This window comes from Canis lupus, chromosome 8, assembly GCF_003254725.2.
Source record: "Canis lupus dingo isolate Sandy chromosome 8, ASM325472v2, whole genome shotgun sequence".
Classification (NCBI taxonomy): domain Eukaryota; kingdom Metazoa; phylum Chordata; class Mammalia; order Carnivora; family Canidae; genus Canis; species Canis lupus.
The window spans coordinates 29,738,117-29,760,099 of record NC_064250.1 but is presented as its reverse complement, the minus strand read 5'-3'; the positions used below and the strand labels follow the sequence as shown (position 1 = coordinate 29,760,099).

Here is a 21,983-nt window from a genome sequence, read left to right as displayed (position 1 = left end):
AAACACCCTTATAGAGAAATAATGTTTGGTCAGCTGTATGGGTATCCCTTACCTAGTCAAGCTGACACCTAAAGTTAACCATCACAACCCAGTGTTGCCCATTGCTTTGTATATTAGCCAGGAATGGCTGCACAGAACTATACTTCTCACTAACATGAGCAGAAGCCACAGCTTCTGAATGGTATGTTCTCTGCATGCCAGAAGAGAGGAATATCTTTAACTCCTTGTTCCTATAAAGGCCACTATGAATGGGGGTTCAAGCCAAAAACGGATTTTGTTCTCCCTTTGTTCCTACCCCTTGAAAGAAACAAAGAAATCAAGTTATTCCTTATTTTTGTGAGTCTACTGTTTCTATTATTTTAGAAAGCCCTCCTTAGGAAAACAAATTAGAGGTTACAGGTAAGAATTGCTAGGGTCCCCCCTGACTGAGATCCTTAGAAGAGACATGTTAAGTGTACAGTCCTAAAACTCAAGCTTCATTATGCTCTTGATAAATCCCATTTGCTTGAGGTATCATATCAGTAAATGTGCACCTGGGGCTGTTTAATCATTTCACATCCACTGTCAGGTGACTCACAGGGCACTTTGTGTAATTTAGTAAACATTAACTACTTAGGATGATGGTGACTTAAGTAACTACCTAAGAACTAAAAAAAAAAAAAAAAAGTAACTACCTAAGAATGGGGTATATGAACACATATTATGCCTTAAATTGCCCTAAGATAAAAAGGTACATCCTATAGGTCATGGTTAAAGTAAACTAAATCCATCTTAATACTAAAAGAAAAAACAGTGAAACATGCAGTGCCTTCTAAGGATCCACAAATTTAATGAATACAGATAGATCCCGTTTTATGACAACACTGATTAAAACAAAAGAGGAGTTCTATTATTTGTAAGAGTTTATCAATACAAATTTTACACGTTTTAGTTAACAAACTTTACAACTGTTAGAATACCTGTAGCAAAAGAAAATTGTTTCCCTTGTAGTAACACTGTGATTATTGGAGTTTACACTATTTTCAGTGCCTCATGCTTTTGGAGATCACACACTGACATTCCCTTGAAAAATGTACGGACAATAGAAATAGTACTTCGGATTTCGCTTATGGAAAGCTGCTTGTAGTTAAGGGTAGTGTCTTGGAACAATGTGGATCTCAAGCCAATCATAGGCCTATCCTAACATAATGGGGTGGGAATACTCACAGTCACTGAAGACCCATGATAGAGGCAATGAGAATTTGAGAAAACCTTATTAGAATTTATTTTTAATATTAAATGGGGGAATTTAGGCAGATTGTAAAGTTGGTCTTTACATAAATATTCTGGTAAAGTAAGACATTTTAAATTAACAATAATCTTATTCTATCTTATTAGGTCAGGCAAAGACGCATTTCCCGGCATCTTCTCTGTGTATTTGGCAAATAATTTCTCTGACTTAAACTCTAGCAATCAGAGTCACCACCATCATCATTACCATAATGTCTGCTACAATTCCTAGGAGCCCCTCTCTGATCAGTCACTCTGCTGAGCACTACATGCATATGCTCCTTCCTTACTGTGAGATAGATGAGATTGCACAAAGGCACATGTTCCTTAAAGACTGTTTTGAGAACTATGCTCAGAGCAGACATTCACTGTCTTTACACTTCCCTGGTATATCAGTTAGGAGTCTTCCAGTAACAAGTGCCAGGAAACACGAAAGTGGAATTTTTTTTTCATCTGTCACTAAAAATCCTGATAGGACCTGTAGAGGCCCTTTTAGGCAGCCAACCTGAACAATGGTAACCTGAGTGAGCTAGAAGGGTCCACAGTGACCACTGGGCTGAATACAAACAGGCCCATTAGGTGACCCACCTCAAAATATCCATAAGCCATAGTTGACCAATGGGCTATTTTCAATTGGGCACAGGTACCAAAAACGGAGAACTCCATATGCTCCTCACCTCCCATTCCCCCACCACCTTTTGACACACAGTGTCTGCTTTGCTGTCCTGCCTGATGCTTCCTTGAGATGTATTCAGTAAACTTCCATCTCTTTGGTTCTGCCTTGGATAAATCCCTTCACCACCCAGGCCACCAGCCTACACCTGATCGGGTTGCCCTCCAGGACCACCTTCAGTGGAAGCTTGATCTGACGTGTAACATGTGTTTTTCCCTGTTCTTCCATTCTGCCTTCCTCAGTGTTTAGCTGCTCTAGAAAGCTCCAGGCTTTCCCCTTGAGATTAAAAAATGGAAGAAGAGAAAAAGGAAAGCTGCTAAATTCTACGACTCTCACATTCTCATCAGGCACATTGATTAATAACATTCTCAGAAGTTCTTGGACTCATCTCTTTGACTCTCATTGTCATGTGCCCAAACCACATACTATCACTGTCACAAAGGAGCAGATAAGATAAGGTAACTGGCTTAAGGAATCAGTTTACCCTTTGGTCTCAGGGTAGGATGATAATTCTCATGGATGAAAATGAAGTGGAAATAACTTCCTCACAAGGAAAATTTTGGTGCTGTGGTCAAGAAAAGGGAAGAATGGAGGCGGGAGAGACCAGTATAGATATCAAAAACATGTCTACTCTACCTGCTAAGTGTTATTCCTAGCTAGATAAGAGAACCTAAAATTCTAACATAGCATCTGTTCATGTGCATTCAGGTAAAAATCATAAACAAAATTGTTAGTCCCTCATTCTCCTTCCAGTTCCTGAACAAGAGGAAAAATTTTTTTTATCATTATTTGCGATTTAGAAAATCCTACTAAGAAATGCTATATTTAATTACTAGGTATATGGATTTTCTTCTCTATGAGAAAACCATGGTGACCTAATGACCATTGAAGTTAAAATCTTCTCACAAAGCAAAGATAATTTATGCAAGAGGAAATGGGCCCCAAAATAATGATCCAGATAATAGATCTTAATGTTCTTTCTATTCTTTATAGAGATTTCCAAGTCAATCTGACTGCTTACACCCATGCACACCTTCATAGTATATATCTTTTGAATTTTCTTATACAGATATTTTTTACCCTTTTATTGAGATTTATTGAATTGCCAGAAACACATTTGTAATTGCTCATTGTGAAGAATTGAAATGTGTTCAGTGTTAACACATCTGAGTTTAAGATTGTTACATTTATTGCCAACATTGTACCCCAAATATGAGACCAAGATAGAATATTGTGTCCTGCACTGGTGAACCAGGTATGGACTTGAATTTTCATCAGACTTAACAGCAACAACATAAAATGTTTAAATGTGAATAAAACCCAAAAAAGTGAAAGGAATTTCCTTTTTCATATGTTCACAAAAGACTGATGTGGAATATTCTTTGTGGTGGTGGTCAGTTTACCACAGGAAGTGCTGTTCACCCTGCATTTAAATGGAGAGGTGGCAAATGTGTTGGAATAGGACGGATAAAAATTGAGTTCTAGACTAAGCTCTATCAATCACTATCCAGCTCTGTGACCTTGGGCAAACTACTTTATGTCTCTGGGTTGCACAATGTACAGCTTATGTACAGATTATCTTTAGAAGTTCCCTATCATGAATTTATTAGAATTTTGTGAAATGAATATACCTAAGTAGGGAGCTCAGTTTACCCAAATATCTAAAATGGAACATTACCATCCATTTCCCTCCTAGGAAATTGATATCAGGTGATAGACATAGAAAGTTTGTAGGACAATTCTGGGTTTTACAAACAAATTTCCACGTACCTCTTTAATTTGCGATTACCTTAAGTAAGCAATTCCCTTTACACTTTTATTCAAAAATAACAAGCTGTGTTTGAAATGCTGGTATACACCATTTATTACGCTCTCCAACCCAAACACGAAAACATTTGTACTTATGTTATGACTTCACCTGGTGGCTTTCATTTTCCCCAACATAAAGACAGGGTGAAGCAAAGTAATAGAAAAATAGAAAACATCTTTGTCGGAAAATGAGATTGCAGCTGTGTAACTGGAGCACACAACCATAAATCAGAATGTCAAATCCAAAACACATGACTGTTTGCAAGTTCTCCATGTGCGCTCTAATGTGATTACAGCCTGGTTGCTATTATGATTTAAAACAAAGTCTTTCATGCTAGAAACAAAATGCGGAATGTGAGCCGCCTGGGGGAGAGAGCTGCAAGCGAGCTAGCGACATACCCCTTGCTGTCAGAGAGGTGGGCTACAGTATTTCAAGCGCTGGTTTGTCAGGTGTGAGAGAGCAAGAGGATACAAGAGGAACCTTGGCAGAGGTCTTAACATGAGGGACAAATTAGCCAGCAGTGTTCAGCTCAGCTTGACAATCTGAAATTAGCTTCTCTCTCTCCCCCCTCCCCATCTTTTTTTTCTCCTGAGCAGAATCCTGAAGCCAAATACGAAGATTACAGAAGTCATTCTTTCCTGCCTATCACATAAACAAATGGCCCAGCTGTTATTGCTAAGATTCCAGTTTTAAACTTGGACTTTCTTGTATAAACTTCAATGTAATGGTATTTAAAGTGTCATAGGCAATAAGCATCTAATCCTACTCAATAAATTGTAGGCTCGTTGCATGAACTCCTAGAGCTGTTAAAGACAGCTGTGCTTTTTTTGTAATTTAAGTCATTTCCAAATTGGGCAAGTCTCCAGGTGTATTTTCAGACAAACAATGTGTACTAGAAAAGTGATGTTCTGAGTCTTTCAGCAATGGAATAAACACAAAGGAGTAAAAGCTGAGATACAAGAGAGTACAAACATCATTCTCAATCACTCCAGGAGGGCAGGCACCGACGTAGGGGTGTCAGGAAATTGGTTCTTATTTCCTTGGACTATTAGAATATGAGCCAGGGACTTTTCTCCCAAGGACCTTCTGCAAGCTCAACTGCTCTTGTAACTAGTTGTTGGGCCAATGCCATAGATAGGTACCAGGATGGAAGATAAGAATTTGGTATTTCTCAAAATAGAACCGTCAACTACCAGAGCAATGACATAACCCTGAAATAGAAAAAGCTCCTCCCATAGCTGATATTTAAAGTTTTCAGGAGAAAGCGGTTTCCACCCTGTGATGTCATTGAAACAAATCATCATGAGACCAAAGAATAAGAAGGAATTGTAAGAGGTCATTTCATCCAGTGTACTGTCTCTAAGAGGACCTGCAATAAAAGCATTTAAAGAAGATTAATTGGTAATTATTTTAGATCCAAATCATCATTAAGTATTAAATGAATCCTCTTCTAATACTTAAGAGCTCTGAGTGGGCAGGGCAGGGAGCATATTTTTCTGTATCCACCCCAAGTTGAATATTCTACACTCAACTGATAGACCTGAGTAGGAGGAAGTCCAAGTTCTTCACCATGTTTTGATGATAGCAAGTAGCCCTGGGGGAGGCCATCACCAATGTTTGCCTCCTGGATCTGATTCCAGAGCAGGGGAGTATTGTTACTGTTTGACCTTGGTGGTTGTTTTATCACCAACGGTTGATTTGCGCCTATCAGATATTCTTACCTACCTCTGTTCTACATTCTTATAAGGTACTGAGCATTATCTTTTGGGCTAAACACATATGATGTCTGCCTCACTGTCAGCAATGCAGAGTAACAGAGAAAGGCACAGGGAAAACATAAATCACAGACCTAGAGCCCACAGTGCAGTTCCCCTGAGTCCTTCTGTGGTGGGTTGAACTTCATCATAGACAAACTAGGCCTGAAATGAATCAACACCTCTTTCAGTTGCTGGAACATAGCACAAGCTCACAGGTGGAGAGAATTTCAGGCAATGACTCGGGATTACTTTTGGCCTAGGTGGACAGCTAGACAGCTACAACTAGTCCCAAAACTCTTAGAAATGATCTTCTGGATCCCTGCCCCAACACAACCCCCCAAATGACAGTTCTCCATGCAAAGAAAATTCCTACCAAAACTTGTAAGTTCAGGCTTAATAATTAGAACTTCTTCATGCAGGGATTCTGATGGCATTCTGACTGTCCCTCTTTGAGTAAAACACGTCACCTCAGTGACAAACTTAACCTCAGGCAAAAACCATGGCCCACTGAGCAAAACCCCTTAGGCTTATTCAGTTCTGAGGAGAAACTCAAAGATGTAACCAAAAAATGTATACATTAAAGATTTAACCAAAAAATGTCTAGAAACAACTAATCTCTCAGTGTCACTTCAAACAAGTATAGCATACCAGACACATGGTATTTATCAAACAATTTAGTCTCTCAGCTAGCCAACCTATTGGGTCCCATTTCTGTCACTTAAAAAATCTCTAAAAGCCTACAAAAATACCGTCAAAACAACAAATGATAGTATTCAGACATGTGTTCCCAAGGCAATTTACGCAATACTACAGGTAGCATTTCTCAGTATATGCATAACTAAAATGCTCTTTAATTTTCATGAAAGTATCTTGAAAGAAAGGACAAGCCGCATAGAATGGAATGGTGGGTAGATTTTTTTAAGCTAAAAGCCGGAGAATGAAATTATTGAAACCATCTTCTGTTCTACTTTAATTTTCACCAGCTTTTTGCTAGTTTACTTTAACAAGTAATGTTTGATTGAATTCAGGCCTGCTTTTGTTTACAAAATGAACCAGAGCCAGCAAGTCGTGGCCTGGCTAATTTGCACATCCACTGCCTTGGTCTCCTCCCCTTTAAACAAAAATCTGGAGTTTGTGATTTATTGTTGATTTGGTTAGTTCAAATGATTTTGATGGCTTAGATCTACCTTCTGCCCCATCCTTGAGATTCTCACCAAAAGTACCCAATCTGTGTCTACTATACAAGGCAGAAATGACTCCATCACAAAAAAATGCAAAAAACATCTCCTTAACTTTAGATGCCAACAAAAGAAACTGAGAATAAAAATCTACAGATGGAAGAAGGGAGAAAGCAGTATCCATAAATCAATAGCTTTAGAAACCAAACTGGCCCATTCAGAAGAATAATGTCAGGAGAGCAAAACAAAGTGGTCATTATTGATGACAGGGCTCTTTGAGTCTTTGAGAGCCATCGTTGTGTGCTAGTCAAATAAACCAGTGGTTCTCAAATCTAACAAGCATCAGAATCATCTCAAAAGCCTTATTCCTAAATCTCCTCCACTAAAAATTCTGATTTTAAAAATCCGCAGTAGAATCTGTGTGTTCACAAAGTGCCTCCAAATGGTTCTGGAGGCTTTGAAATATGGGTAAAGTCTTTATGCATGTTTAATGTCACTCTGCTCATCCAGTCTCATGTATTCCTCTGCTTGAATTCTCTACTCCAAGTCTGAAAGTCTCTTCTTAATCTAGGCTGTGAAACTAGTGTATTGTTCCTCGTATAGTAAGGTGAGAGTAAATATGTAGAGAGAGTAATGCCTTGCCTTCTTTGTCACTCATAACAAAATGGACACACACACACACTACTGTTGGGGTTTGCTCCCCAAGATCACTATCTAATGTTAAAGGTGACCTCTCACATGCTCACAGTCTGTCCATAATGTTCCATTTCCATTCAAACTTCCATTTTCCTAATAGCAAGGCAAAGCTCTTTCCCAATCTCTTGCACCCCCATGCAATAGGCTGCTTTTCTTTTAATACACCAGCTTTCCTTCATACTGACTGTTTAAAAGTAATCTCATTTGAAATAAAAGGGGAATTTACACAATACTATAGATATTGAGGGAATATCTATTAGCTCTTAGAGGGAAGGAACCATATCCATTGTGCTTATCTCTGCATTTCCTACGCAGAGCCCAGCATATGGCACATGGCAATGTTCAGTAAGCACTTACTGAAAATACAAATGAATGTCCAAAATTACATTTTTCCTACAGACTACTTAAATAACCTGTGACTTTTCAGACAGCACCATCTGGAATATTCAAATTCTAGAGATGCAAGGGCTGATGAACATACTGAGGTCATATAATGCTATGGTTTTTCCAAGGTCAACAGCACATGCATGGCAACTCTCAGATTAGCAGAGTCCAGTGTTTTTTGTTATTTTCATGGTTCTGTTTTGTTTTTTAGTACTCATCTTTGAAATAAAGATGCTTCCCACACCATAGGATAGAAGGAGGTAAAAGGTAATGAGAAGAAACCTAAAAATGCTTACATGTGTTCATGATGCATTACAAACACTTAATAATTTAAGCTTTTGTTATTTTATCATATCATCTTCCCTTTCCAAATCTAATATCTATGCCTCATATACAAATCTTCCATAACCTCCCTCAGTTTTGTCAATCCAATTGCATTTCCCATTATTGGCCTTCTGCACTAACTGCAGCATGCAGTTCTGACACTCCTGACACTCCTGCATGCAATTCTGATACTAACTATCAGAGTTAGGTCAAATTTCACAGGTCAAGGACACAGTCCTCCATAAGACTCCTCCCACTTTAGACTCCAGTCATGAACTCTGAAGTTCTCAGACCACCTGCACTTTTGACCAACTGACTACAAGCTTGGAGGTTCCCACTACCATCTCAGGTTCAATAACTCACTAATATGACTCACAGGACTCAGGAAAGAACTATACTTATCATTACAGTTTCACCTATAAGATGCAAATTAGTACCAACAATTAAAAGACCCATAGCTGAGGTCTAAGAGGATTCCAAATACAAAGCTTCCATTTCCTCAGGATCTGTCACCCTCCTAGCACATCAATGTGTATCACCAACTAGGAAGCTTACTTGAGCCAAGGGTGTCCATGGCTTTTGTTGGGGTTTAATTGTATAAGTAACATTGGATTCAATTTCCAGCACTCCTCTCCTCCCTGAAAGTCATGTGTGTTAAGCCCCAAGGCTCTGGAATCACATGGTTGGTTCTTCCAGATTAGCTAGCCCCATCCTGAGTCATCTCCTTAGCATAAGCTCAGGCATAGAGTTGGATTCCACCATGAGTAACAAAGACACTCATCCCTCAGGAAATTCCAAGGATTTAGAGATTACCTTCCAGGGATGAAAGTCCAGCCAAATTTTGTATTGGATGACAGGCCTCTACTCCTATATGACTGGTTTTCTCATTGTCCTCAGACCGTGATCAGTTAATTCTAGGTCAGTTCCTTCTGTTGAACGCACTTAGCTTTTGTTTTTATTACACTCATCATACTCATAATTACTTTTTCTTTGTCTTCCTCATTAGACTGTAAGATCTGTAAGGGCAAAGATAAGGTCTGTCTTATTCATTACACTTAGCTAATTCCTTACACTGGTACAGAGATGTAGTTAATATACTTAAATATTGGTTGGTAGGTGAATTCCATCTCCATGTCTTTATTCACAAGTATGGAAAGAACATTAGCAGACATGAAGTTAGCACCAGCTCCTCTGCAGTAGGAGCAGGTACAATTGCACAATAGGATAACCAAGAGAATCCACCAGTCATTGAAAAACCATTCAAAGTAGATTTGAAACATACACCACTTCATATTCTATTGTGACTATATAAGAGAAGCCTGGGAAAATGTGAGACAAGAAGCACAAAAATAAGAGAATTTCTCTATTTTTTTTATCCTAAAGTTGCTGATGGTGCTTGTAGGGGAAGAGAGATGTTAATTGATTTTCTTCTTTACTCAACATTAGTCACTTTTAGAAAGCAATCATCTTCTAAATAAGCAAACTATTTCAAGCTTATTTTCCCCTAAAATATGTGGTAATGGAATTTGCAGGTGGAATTCTATTGTAATGGCCACACAAAGATCCTTTTCCCTAGCCACAACCCCCCTCCAAAAAAGATCTTTTAGAAATGGAATTTGCCATTTTAATTTCTAATGAAAAGTACAACCATCCTCCTAGTTCAGTCAATAAGAGAAAGATTGAAAGTAAGCCTCTAAATATTTTAATCCACTTTCTTACAATAAACATTAGTAGAATTGAGTTGAATTGAAAACTTGTTTCCTTGTTTTCATTGGTCTTAGTCTTGCTTCTCAGCAATTGCAAGTTGTAAACTCAATGGTAGAAAGTATGTCTTAGGAATGAAAGGGTTATGGAATATCATAGCTGGAAGCAATCTATAGAATAGAAAGCAGACAGCCACTGAGGACAAATAACTTGCTCAACTTTCCATACCAAGTTAACAACAGAGATGGGACCAAAATCCCATCTCCTGACTCCCCACCCTATATTTCTCCTATATCGTATTATACTAATATTTATTTTCTATGCCTCAGAGTTTATAACAATGCCCAGCACACAATAAATGCTTAGTAAATTATGTAGATTTTGAATTCTTAAAGAGGATTTGTCTAACACATTCTCAAGCATGATTCTGATTAATTACATACTTCCCTCTCATATATTTAGTACTAGTTTTGCCCCCACACAGGTTACACATGGCCATTCACACAGAACCAACCTGCTGAGAACCCAGTGTGTCTGTATTTAGCCTGTCATCCTTCTTCAATCTCTTCCCTATGTATTCTTAAAGGTAAAAGTACAGCTTCACGCAGCATACCTTTTATGGCTTATCACTACCCTGTCTCCAAAGGTAGACTTGTTCTGATTCCAGTTTTCAAAGCAATCAGTAGTGTTGTAATTGGTTTGGAAACTTGACTTTTGGGCAGGGGAAAGGCTCACATTACCTCAGGACATTTAATTTTTTCCCTTGGTTTCACTGGTTTCCAAAAGATTACATCTAGCAATTACTATGTTCATTTGCCTTTTAAACCAAAGTGGCCGACATACATTGGTCCCTAAAATGTGCATTAAATAAATGTAAATAAGACATGTGATTTGAAATTTTCACATTAAATTGTAATGCAATGTGTTTTTAGATCCATATTCCATATTCGAAGTACCTTAGAATAGTGTTTCTCTTCTGGTGGCTAATTAATGAACATTGGAATTCACACAGGAGCCAACAGTCATTTGAAAAGAAAAATCATATCAGATCTTTCCTACTTGAAATTATTCATTGGCTTCCCATTGTACTTAGAATAAAATCAAACTCTTAACAGTAGCCTTCAGGCCCTGAATGATCTTGTTCTACTTTTTCCTCTAACCTCATCCCTCTTGAAACTTCTTTTCATTCATCATCAGCCAGTGACCTTCTTTTAGTTTCCTCTGACTTCGGCTTTTTCAGAGCCTTTGATATGCTGCTCCCTCTGCTTAGAATATTCATTGCACTCCCCCCCCCCTTCCCTCTCCCACAAATCATACCTTCTTGTGTCCATGCCCTTCTGCAATCAGACTTTGCTGCTCCTCCCATCAAGTGGTGGAAGCCATTTTCTCTCCTTTTAATCTGGGCTCGACTTCTGACTAATACAATGCAATGGACATAGCGTTCTGGAACTTCTGAAACCAGGTCTTAAGTGGCCTTATAGCTTCCATTTTTGTTTTTAGACTCATGTTGCTATATAAAGTTCAAGCTATCCTGCTGAAGAGAGAAGGCACATGAAGAGAGAGATTCTCCTGAAGAATATGTAGAAAGAGACACCATGTAAAGAAAAACCGAGGTATCTTAGTTGATAGATGGCAACAAGACTCAGACTATTTTGGGCTCTTCAGCCCCATGGTTGGTACCATATGGAGCAAAAGTATGATCCTGCCAAATTCCTGACTCACAAAATTGGAAGCATTGAAAGGTTATTGCCATTTTAAATTTATTTTATTTAAAAAGTTTTATACACAGTAAAATTCTTTTTTTGTTTCTTTGTTTAAAGTTCTATGGACTTTGAGATGCCTGGGTGGCTCAATGGTTGAGCGTCTGCCTTCAGCTTAGTACGTGATCCCAGAGTCCTGGGATCACGTCCCACATTGGGCTCCCTGCATGGAGCCTGCTTCTCCCTCTGCCTATGTCTCTGCCTCTCTCTCTCTCTCTCTGTCTCTCATGAATAAATAAAATCCTAAAAAAAAAAAGTTCTGTGGACTTTAACACATGCATAGATTTTTGAAACCAGCATACAAATGAACTCAGCATAATTCTAACATCCCAAAGTATTTCCTAGTACTGTCCCTCAGTAGTCATAATTCCATTCCCCCCAAGCCCTAAGGATTACTGATCTGTTCTCTAAACCTATCGTTTTGCTTTTATCAGACTGTCACATAAATGAAGTCATATAGAATTCGATATTTTAATACTGGTTTCTTTCAATTAGCATAACACATTTAAGATTCATTCATGTTGTATCAGTAGTATGTTACTTATTGTTGCTGAGTAGTATCCCACTGTGTGAATTTAGCACCCACTGAAGTATTTTGGGATTGTTTCCAGTTTGGGGTGATTTTGAGTAACACTATTTTAGGCACTCAGGTGGAAGTTTCTGTTTGAAAACAAATTTTAATGTCTTTGGGATAAATAGCTAGAAGTGGGATTTCTGGGTCATATGCTAAATGTATGTTTTAACTTGTAAGAAACCACCAGAGTGATTACATCATTTTGTATTCCCACCAGCAATATATAAGACTTTCAGTTGCTCAAATTCCTTGCCAGCACTTGCTATTTTCAGTATTTTTATTTTGGTCATTCTAATAGTTTAGCTCATTGTTGTTTTAATTTGCATTTCCCTAATGACTAATAATGTTGAGCATCTTTCATGCACTTATGTGCCATCTGTGTATCTGCAAATTAGCTGAAACCATTTGCCTACACTTTTATTGAATTGTTTGCTTTCTTGTGAGTTTTGTGAATTCTTTACATTCTTTGTATGCAAAGGGCAGAATACATTTTATTTATTTATTTATTTATTTATTTATTTATTTATTTATTTATTTATTTATTTTGATGGAGATAGAGAGCACAATCAGAGGGTGTGACAGGCAGAAGGAGAGAAGCAGGTTCTCCCCTAAGCTGGGAGCCTGACACGCTGCTCTATACCAGGACCCCAAGATCATGACCTGAGTCAAAGTCAGATGCTTAACCAACTGAGCCACCCAGGTGCCCCTTGGTAAGCAATTTAAAAGGCAACTTAAAAACTAACAAAATTTTTCTCACTTGAAGTTAAGTTCCTTTCTCTCCTGTTTGATCATTAGTGATATACTCTCATATATAAACTCATATACATATATGAGATATATATGTGAGCTAGCTAGTTAAATATTTATCATTCTGCTTCCTGCCTTCCAGATGTTTCTCCACATTCTTTACAAATTCTTTGAATTCTTTCATTTTCTTATATTCATGAGACTTTCACTTCTTTGCTTAAAGAATTAAGGCCCCCTCACAAGTTCCTCATCCTTATGCTTGACCCTGGCTACCCTAGAAAAAGTCTTATACCTTCTATGCCATTCTTTCTGGGAAATCCTTCTGGTCCCTACTCCCAAACCCTGTTAAACTCCATTTTGTCTGCAGTTCTCTGATGTGATTCATTGCTTTAAATCTAGTTTTTGTTTTTTCATTCATTACCTTTGGACTAGATGTTTGGAACTTCCCTTACATCCTGGGCCCACCCCAGCGCTCATCTTAGACTTTGATTCTAATTCCCCTTTAATTAGAGCCCTCAAAGTGCAGAAAAACCACACCCACTCCAATACCAGTCCCTGCTAGTAGAATTTCAACCTGGACCCAGTCCCTGCTTGCCTGGGAAGAAAGGTCTGACACCTCGCTTGTTCGGAACATAACATGAAACTCAACAGTGTGGAACCATCATGGAATAATTCATGTGGTGCTGACTTTGTTGATTACATTACAATTTAATCCATTGTGCAAAAGATCTTTTATTTTATCTATTATTGGAACTTAATTTTCCTGCCTTTCTAAAGGATTACTTAAATATCATTTAACTTTTTTCTTGGTATCATTTTAACATCAGTTATCCACTGGGCTATTGTAGAGTGAGAACTCGAGATCTTAATAAGGGGGGAAAGACCATTTCTCTCCTAAAGAGGCCAAGATTGCAGTAGTTTTTCTGTTTTATTAGTGGGGGTGGTGTATTCATATGTTTGACTTATTTTTTTCTACTTATTGTAGTTTTGATGTTTTCTCCTTTTCTATGCAGCTTTTAATTTCCTCTTGAAGGAAGTGTCTCTTTAGGACACCTGTGATTCACTTAACACCTCTAATTCTTTCTTCTGACTTTTCATGCTTATCTATGGTTTGAATTTTTGCAATGGTTATGCAATTATTTTTACATGTTAAAAATTAATCAAAAATAAAAATTGTAAATGAATTTTAAAATAGTACTTATGTCATGGGAGAGCTATGAATATTAAATACATGAAATATCTGTAGGAGAGGACTGCACACCTAGGAAGTGCTCAGGAAACATTAGCTCATACAGCTTTTGTTCTGGCTGGTCCTAGAGATGGTATGATGCTGCATTTGTAGCTGCTGTTAGACATCCCTTCCTGGATATTCTGCTGGTGCCTCAAATTGCACTTGAGTTCACCATTGTCCTCTATCTCCCACCAAACTCATTCTTCTTCCTGTGTTTTTAAATTCTGCCTGGAGCACCATTTCACTATCATAGACTTGAATTTTTAAAGATACCTTTGATTTTTCTCTTTTCTTTGTCTCCCAACCTGAACAATTCCAAGTCCTTTCTATTCTATTTCATGAAATGTCTTTTCTTTTTTTTTTTTAGATTTTATTTATTTATTAGAGACAGAGAGAGAGAAAGACAGAGAGACAGACAGACAGACACAGGCAGAAGGAGAAGCAGGCTCCATGCGGGGAGTTCGACGTGGGATTCGATCCCAGGTGTCCAGGATCACGCACTGGGCTGAAGGCAGCGCTTAACCATGAGCTACCCAGGCTGCCCATTTTTCATGAAATTTCTTAAGACTTTACTTTCTTCCCTGTACCCTTGTTTGGAATCTTGTTACTACTCATCTGGATTAATGCCATAGTCTCTGGACTAATGAAATAGTCTGATAACTGCATTTGATTTCTAGCCTGTGCAATATGTTCTTGCACTTAGATTAATTTTCCCAAAGAACATGTCTGATAATGTCTCTCTCCTACTCAAAGCTTTTATTGACTCCCCAGTGTATTCTGGATTAAGCCTGTCTGCTCTCCTCTCCAAACCCAGTTAACCACTGCAATCTGCTTCAGCAACTTCTTCATGCTTTGTACTCTCTAGGCAAATTATTTAAATCACAATAAAATAAAAATAGTTTTCTAATTGAAGATCTATGACTTTTTTCTTTCTATATTTAAATGCAAGAAATGTAGTGAGTGGACTTTGATCACCTCTATCTGGGCTTCTAAGCAGTCTTCTTTGTTGGCTTTTAACAGATTCTTGGTTTTATTCTAGATTGATGAGATTGTCAAATCGCTAAGCTCATTATAGGTAAAATTACCTGCCATTAAAAAAAGTATCACACGCACACACACACCCCACAAACACATACTAAGGAACTTTGGTATTTGGTATTTTAACAATACTAATTCTTTACCTCAAATGCAGTAGATACTACAGAAATACTTTTTCATTTCCCTTTACATTGGACATATTTGCAACTTGAGAACAAGAGCCAGTGTTGGTTTTCAGACAGAATCCATTTAATTAATCATACTATTTGAACAGCTGGGGAAGCCATGTATTTATGTAAGAGCTTAACATTCTTTCAAAAATTGTCAAGTATGAATCAAAATAATATTATTTCACTTTTTAATGATACGCTATTTATCTTTAGATTTTATTCACACTTAACTTTATAAATCAATAGTTCCAGTTCTTAGGACACATGGTTACCTATGTTTAAATGCTTTTTTAGAAGCACTATCATAAGCAGTGTGGTAAGATAGGTCTAAGGTTCTATTTACCACAGGGACTTGTTTGGGAAGTGTGAGATTTTCTAATTTTTGTTTCTAAATTTGACAAGTACTGGATAGAGTAGAGAAGAAATAACTTGATAAAATTATGTTGTCCCTTTGGTAGTAACCAAAAGAAAGATAAACTTTTCTTATTAAAAAAAAGGTAAAGTTTGTCTCATTCAATGCAACAGTATAAATTCTACATAGACAAATGTGGGTAGGAGGAAAAAAATGGATTCTTGCTTTAAATCTCTCAAGAACACAATTTAATTTTTTAAGCTTTTTAAAAAGATTTACTTATTTATTTTAATACTACTTATTTCCCCAGGAGGGATAAAATACAAAAGTGGCCACTGCAGGCTGGTGGTGATGGGATAGAGGGGGAGAAAGAAAATCCCAAGCAGGCTCTGTCCTGAGCACAGAGCCTGACATGGGGCTTGATCTCATAACCCTGAGATCAAGACGTGAGCTCAAACGAAGAGTCAGACGCTTAACAAACTGAGCCACCCAGGCTCCCCAATAATATAATTTTAAAGAAAAATATTAATTAAAATGTGAAATAATAGCAAAAGTAAGTAGGAAAACTTCATAAAACTGATTTTAATACTGGATTCTAGCTTCTGTTCCTACAGTGAAGGCTAATTTGTAAGAGAAACTTTGGATTCTGCTTGAGATAATCTGATAAAACTTTACAGTTATGAGCAATTATTTAAGGGAAGTCACTTGTTTTTTTTTTTTTTTTTTTTTTTTTTTTAATTTTTATTTATTTATGATAGTCACACAGAGAGAAAGAGAGAGAGGCAGAGACACAGGCAGAGGGAGAAGCAGGCTCCACGCACCAGGAGCCCGACGTGGGATTCGATCCCGGGTCTCCAGGATCGCGCCCTGGGCCAAAGGCAGGCGCCAAACCGCTGCGCCACCCAGGGATCCCGGAAGTCACTTGTTGATAGCTGTCCTTCAGTTATCAACCAGTGTGGTCAGGGTCCCTGAGGGGTCACACTGAGGGTCTTCGAACTCTGTTGTAACTGAAAAAAGTTGTAAAGGGAGAGAAGCTTCATAAGACTAAATGAGAGGATAAAGAGAATGATAGGCAACTGGAACACAGCATGGTCAATTGTATTTTTCCATTTTGAGTTATATTATTACAGGACAGAATTGTTTATGGTTAGCAATTTGCATAGCTAATGCCATATGACGTTGGCAGTTACTTTTTTTTAAGATTTTTATTTATTTGAGAGAAAGAGAGAGAGCATGAGCAGGGGGAGGGGCAGAGAGAAGGAGAATCAGGCTCCCTGCTCAGCAGGGAGCCTAATGCAGGACTCAATCCCAGGACCCTGAGATCATGACCTGAGCTGAAGGCAGATCCTTAACCGACTGAGCCATCCAGGTGCCCTGACTTTGACAGTTATGATTCCAGTGGAGTCAAGGCATATTTCCCCAGGAGGGGTAAAATACAAAAGTGGCCACTGCAGGCTGGTGCTCAGAGAAACTCCAGACTTTTTACACACTAAATCAGCCTTGAAATTCTGATGAGGCATTAACCAAGGTCCACATACCCACATACCTCCCCACATACCTTTCAGGCTGCCTTTGTCGTTTTTGTTGTCTCTACTTCTTCTCCTCTTTTTAAATTTTAATGCAATTCTCTGTGCAGGAAAAAGCAGAGTGCATGTTATTGTGTTGTTTCTTCTATAACCTCATAGGAGTGGTCCTGGCCCCTACCACTGTCTGAGACTGCACCAAGAACTGGACAAGAGAAACATCTCAGAAGACTGAAAGCCAGTCTTTACCCTCTAGAAATTTAATAATATAAGAGAGGAGATGCAGATACATCCAAACGTAAAGACTTCAGAAAAAAAAAATATGTTGAAATTCATACATGAAATTGTCAGATATAGCTCAAGGGAATCTTAATGTTATACATTCAATCATTCCTTATTAATTCACTTATTCTTTCTTTCATTCCACAGACATTTAGCAAATACTTACTACAGCTTCCTAAGCACTAGAGACAGAAGAGCGAAGAATACTTAACCCTGCCTCTGCCCTTGTGGAACTCTCAAAATAGTGGAGTAGAAAGACAATTAAATAAGACACAAATGCAAAATTAAAACTGTGATGTGAAGAACATGATAATATGAGAGCTAGCCATAATCAACATGACACAGTCAAGAAGGGATGACTTTCATGAGGAGACAGACACTGAACAGGAATAAACTGTGTGACTATCAGAGAATAGTTTTCCATTCAGGAGGAGAGAGCATGGTAAGAGACACTGAGAAAAAGCCAGTGTATCGGGCATGGAGAAAGTATGGGGGATATGACAGGAAATGAGATATGATGGGGAGAACTCCAACTCTGCACAATTGTAGGCCTCATTCATGAGTTTCATTTTGAGCAGAAAGCAAGAGTAGCATTTCATACTTTGAAATGATTACCCAGAAGCATCATATCCAGTCCAGACAGAGGCAAGATAGACTTGCAGAGTCTAGAATCCAATATGGTTGGGTATAGTAAAGGCACAACCACCCTCTTAGTGTACAATAATTGCTGGGGACAGCAATATTAAGAGATGGCTTCTTGAATAGGGGCCAAACCACCACTTGGTTAAAACAGGGAAGTTTTCACTAGCTCCACTAATAAATAATGAACCCAATATCCTTTGCCTGGCCTTCACTCTTTCACATAAATTCAATATGTTAATGCATCTGTAACAAATTAAGTGTCTCTTAAAAGTCCCTTAAAAGTCTCCAAATCTTTTAAAATTTAAAGTGCCTATGGAAAACAAATAAGCAAAATCCTTGACCTTTTCTCTATTCATAAGTTAGATCAATGGTCTATGCCAAGAACCCAGAAACCTTTTTATTCCCAGAATTTTTAGAGAATTTACTTTTATGAACCCAAAGCAAAATTGGAAATCTCTTTCAAAAAACTAGCTTGCTTAGTTCACTTTTGATAATGAAGTCAAGAGAATACTAATATATACCAGTCGCTTTGCAGAATAACCTAATCTCCAAAACACACACTGACATTTGACATATGTAGCCTAGACAACCCTGGGAATTGAAGAGTAGCAATTTAAGTTGTTTATTCTTACATAATGGAAAAGGAGGGAGGGGAAGAATTTATATTTCCCATTTGTCAGCGTCACATGTCCTTTCTGTATTCTGGTGAGTATTTTCTGTAATAACCCATTAAGCTGATCTATAACGACCTATAAAATACCTGAGAGCATGCATAGAAATCCAAACAGAATCTTGGAATAGAGAGATAATAAGAGGAGAATCTTTTATAAGTACGTATAAAATAACATTTCATTTCATATTTTATTTTATTTTACTTTGGGAGAAAAAAAAAACAAAGAATGGGGAAGGAAATGCTATTACAGGGCTACCACGAGGAGTCAGCAATTTCTGAGTTTTTCAATTAAGTTGCCAATTTTCAGGCTATTACACTGCTCCCTGAATCAAAAGGATTAACAATTTTCCTCTTAGCAATTAGAAAGGTAGAATTTTACCATGGAAGCACATGGGGGAAGACTGTACAAGAAGTTAGAATTAACTAAATCTCCACGAGGACCACCCAAGAGGAGCTAAATGAGGGGTTACTTTCAAGTGAGGCTGGGATCAAAGATTGAGGGAGATTAGAACCAATAGGAGGTTAAAGAAAAACATCTGGTCCTTTGCAGTAATCACCAATAGAGAGGTGGATCTTCCTTGGGGAAAGAGCAGCCCATCTGACCACCGACCCAACAATGTGCCGCAATGTGCAGATTCTACAGGGGAGAACATCTCTGTCAATCTGTGGAACGTATTCCCAAACCAGAAAATCTGGCAGGGGCCTTTCTTCATCAGGAGAAATGTAAATGTGCAACTCAACACTGGCACTTAAAAGACACTTTTTTCCCTGCTCAGGCAACATGATCATGCTACATAGTGAGCATAACCCCTTGGCAGCTTTCCTCTAATGAAGCTCATCACTCTGAATGGTAAGGTGGACACTGACATCTTTAGAGAGCAGCTGAGAGCTGACTATCAGAAAAAGAGGTGCTGTGTGTTCATATTCATTTTAATAATCTTGGAGCTTTGTCTTACAGAATAAATGTCCATTTCTATTGAGGCAAGAGATGTTAAAGTCTTAGGGAGAAAATGAAAATACTCAGAAGAAATAAAGAAGCAGGGAAGTTTCAGTATTTTCCTAATAAAAGAAGTCTTTGATGAAAAGAGCACTTTATTTTAGAATGTCCTCGCTATTTGTAGTTTCAGCTTTTTTTAAAAAAAGAGCTTACTTTCACATGGTTTCTATACAAAGTGTAATGCTACCTTATTTCCTATTCTTCAGATGATCCTGGATAATTTATCACCCAAAGGGATAATTAATATAAAACAGCCCCTAAAATGGCAACTTTAAATGTGCCAGTTTTATCAGTTATCTCTGCATATCACATTTCCTTAGAAGAATTCCAAGGAAGAATTTTTTAAAGGATCAGAGCAAACGTGTTTGCCTGACTCCTCTATCTAAAAGGAAGGCAACTGGGACGAGATCCCGTGTGCACTTGGCCATTGGGAAGTGGAGGGCAGCAGGCTGTTTCCTTAGTTGGGCCACAGAGAAGAGAGGGCTTGTACTTTCTGGGCATCGTTTGTCCACATGTTTTCATCAGTGATGAGCTTGTGTGAGGGAGAATCATAAACCATCGGGACTTTGGGACAAAGGTCTGAGATAAGACCATTTCACTTTTTCAGGGAAGAAACCAAGGTCTGAAAGAGTCATAGGTGGCAGTGGTGCCACTTCCTGCTGGTATTCATCGAGATCCCTGGTTGCAGCTCAGGACTTACCTGCATTTCCCCCATATCTCATAGTCAGTGTTCCAGTGGGCACTCAACCTCACCAGTGGCCTCCAACCTCTCCTACCTTCTGGGGCAGCAAGGACTAGATAACCTCAGCTCCAGTTAGTGCTGGGGACCAGAAGAAGGCAGGAAACTAGAGCCAGGAGGCACTGGCTTCGAGCTTTCTCCCCACTTATAAGTGGGTTTCCCTCCTAGGCTAGCTAAATGTTGCACCCTTCGACTTGTCTTATTTTCTTCTTTGGACTTGGGTATATAATATTGAGAATTATCATATTCCTCAGTTTGTGGCTCACTAGCATCTGTTTATGTAAAGCCCTCTCTCTCTTTTTAAGTTTTGTTATCTTCCCTCTTTATCTTTCATTCCCCACTCCATTGTCCTTCGTCCCATAGGCAGTCCTTCTAGGGTGTTTACTCTATGTCCTTGGATATCCACATGTCCTTGGATAATTTAGCATTGTTTTGTGCAGTACCTGTTTTAATTTACATAAGTAATATTGCATGAAGCTCTCCTTCTGTCACTTTTTCACTCAAAGTTCTTTTATTAAGACCCATCAATGCTCCTGTATGTAGCTCTGGTTTATTACTTCAAACTGCTGTATATTCTCACATAGAATGCATCCCAACACTTTTCTTATCCACTATTTCCAGGAATGGATACTTAGGCTGCCACCAGTCCCAGATACCATAGTAATACTGCTTTGAATATTCTCCTTTGTACCTCTTCAGACAATGAAAGCATTTCTTTTGCGGGATATATCTGAGTAAGACTACTGGGTCATGGGAAAGATGTATATTTATTTTCACTTCGTATTTGCGTGCTAATCTCCAGAATGTCTGTCCTACCTGTAATATAGAATTCTCCCATCCCTATTAGCATCTGGTATTGCATGACTTTCTAATTATTGCCAGCCAGTCTTCCCTCTTCATTAATTATAAGACTTTTGATATGGTAATTTAAATCATTATTTTATGCTGTATTTTCTATTTCATGAAATTATACTTAATGACCAAATACAGGAAAATTTCATGTGCAGCTTAAATGGGTATTGGGAATAACCCAATGTCCTGATTAATGGAGAGCTATCTGTAGGGCATACCCAGGTTACCATTTCCAAAGAAAGTGAACAACCTGTAATTGTTAAAAAGAATAAAAGAAAAAAAAAAAACCTTTGTGAGCATAGTTAGTTCTCATAGGAATTCAGAAGTCACTTCAGGATTAAGTATTATCTATAGACTATCATCATGAAAATTAGCCCTCACTGAAGATATATCAGCAAAGAAATCACTTTGTTTTACAATAGGAAACAATTTTGGAAGATTCAGCGGACATATTTATGATTTCCATGTCATCCCACCCCCACTCCTGCACACTCCTCTGGAAATTGCTCTCCAACCATGGTCCATCCTGAAGGAGTGGTCCTAAGGCCATGTTAATACCACATGATCCTGGTCCCTGGCCACATTTTATAGGATGAGAGAAATTCATT

At 38.1% G+C, this 21,983-nt stretch overlaps 1 long non-coding RNA gene across 5 annotated transcripts in view; it reads left to right on the top strand.

Moving 5' to 3' along the window:
* LOC112657567 (uncharacterized) overlaps positions 1-21,983 on the top strand; it is a 91,384-nt gene that overhangs the window by 44,124 nt on the left and 25,277 nt on the right. Inside the window, exons 4-5 of one of the 5 annotated variants that reach the window (XR_004818000.2) lie at positions 11,296-11,408; positions 17,620-18,220. The exons of 3 other annotated variants lie outside the window; for them this stretch is intronic. This is a non-coding gene — a long non-coding RNA (uncharacterized LOC112657567). Of the gene's footprint in view, positions 1-4,348; positions 5,083-11,295; positions 11,409-17,619; positions 18,221-21,983 lie in introns of those variants that run through there. One more of the 5 variants, XR_004817999.2, reaches the window with a different exon arrangement.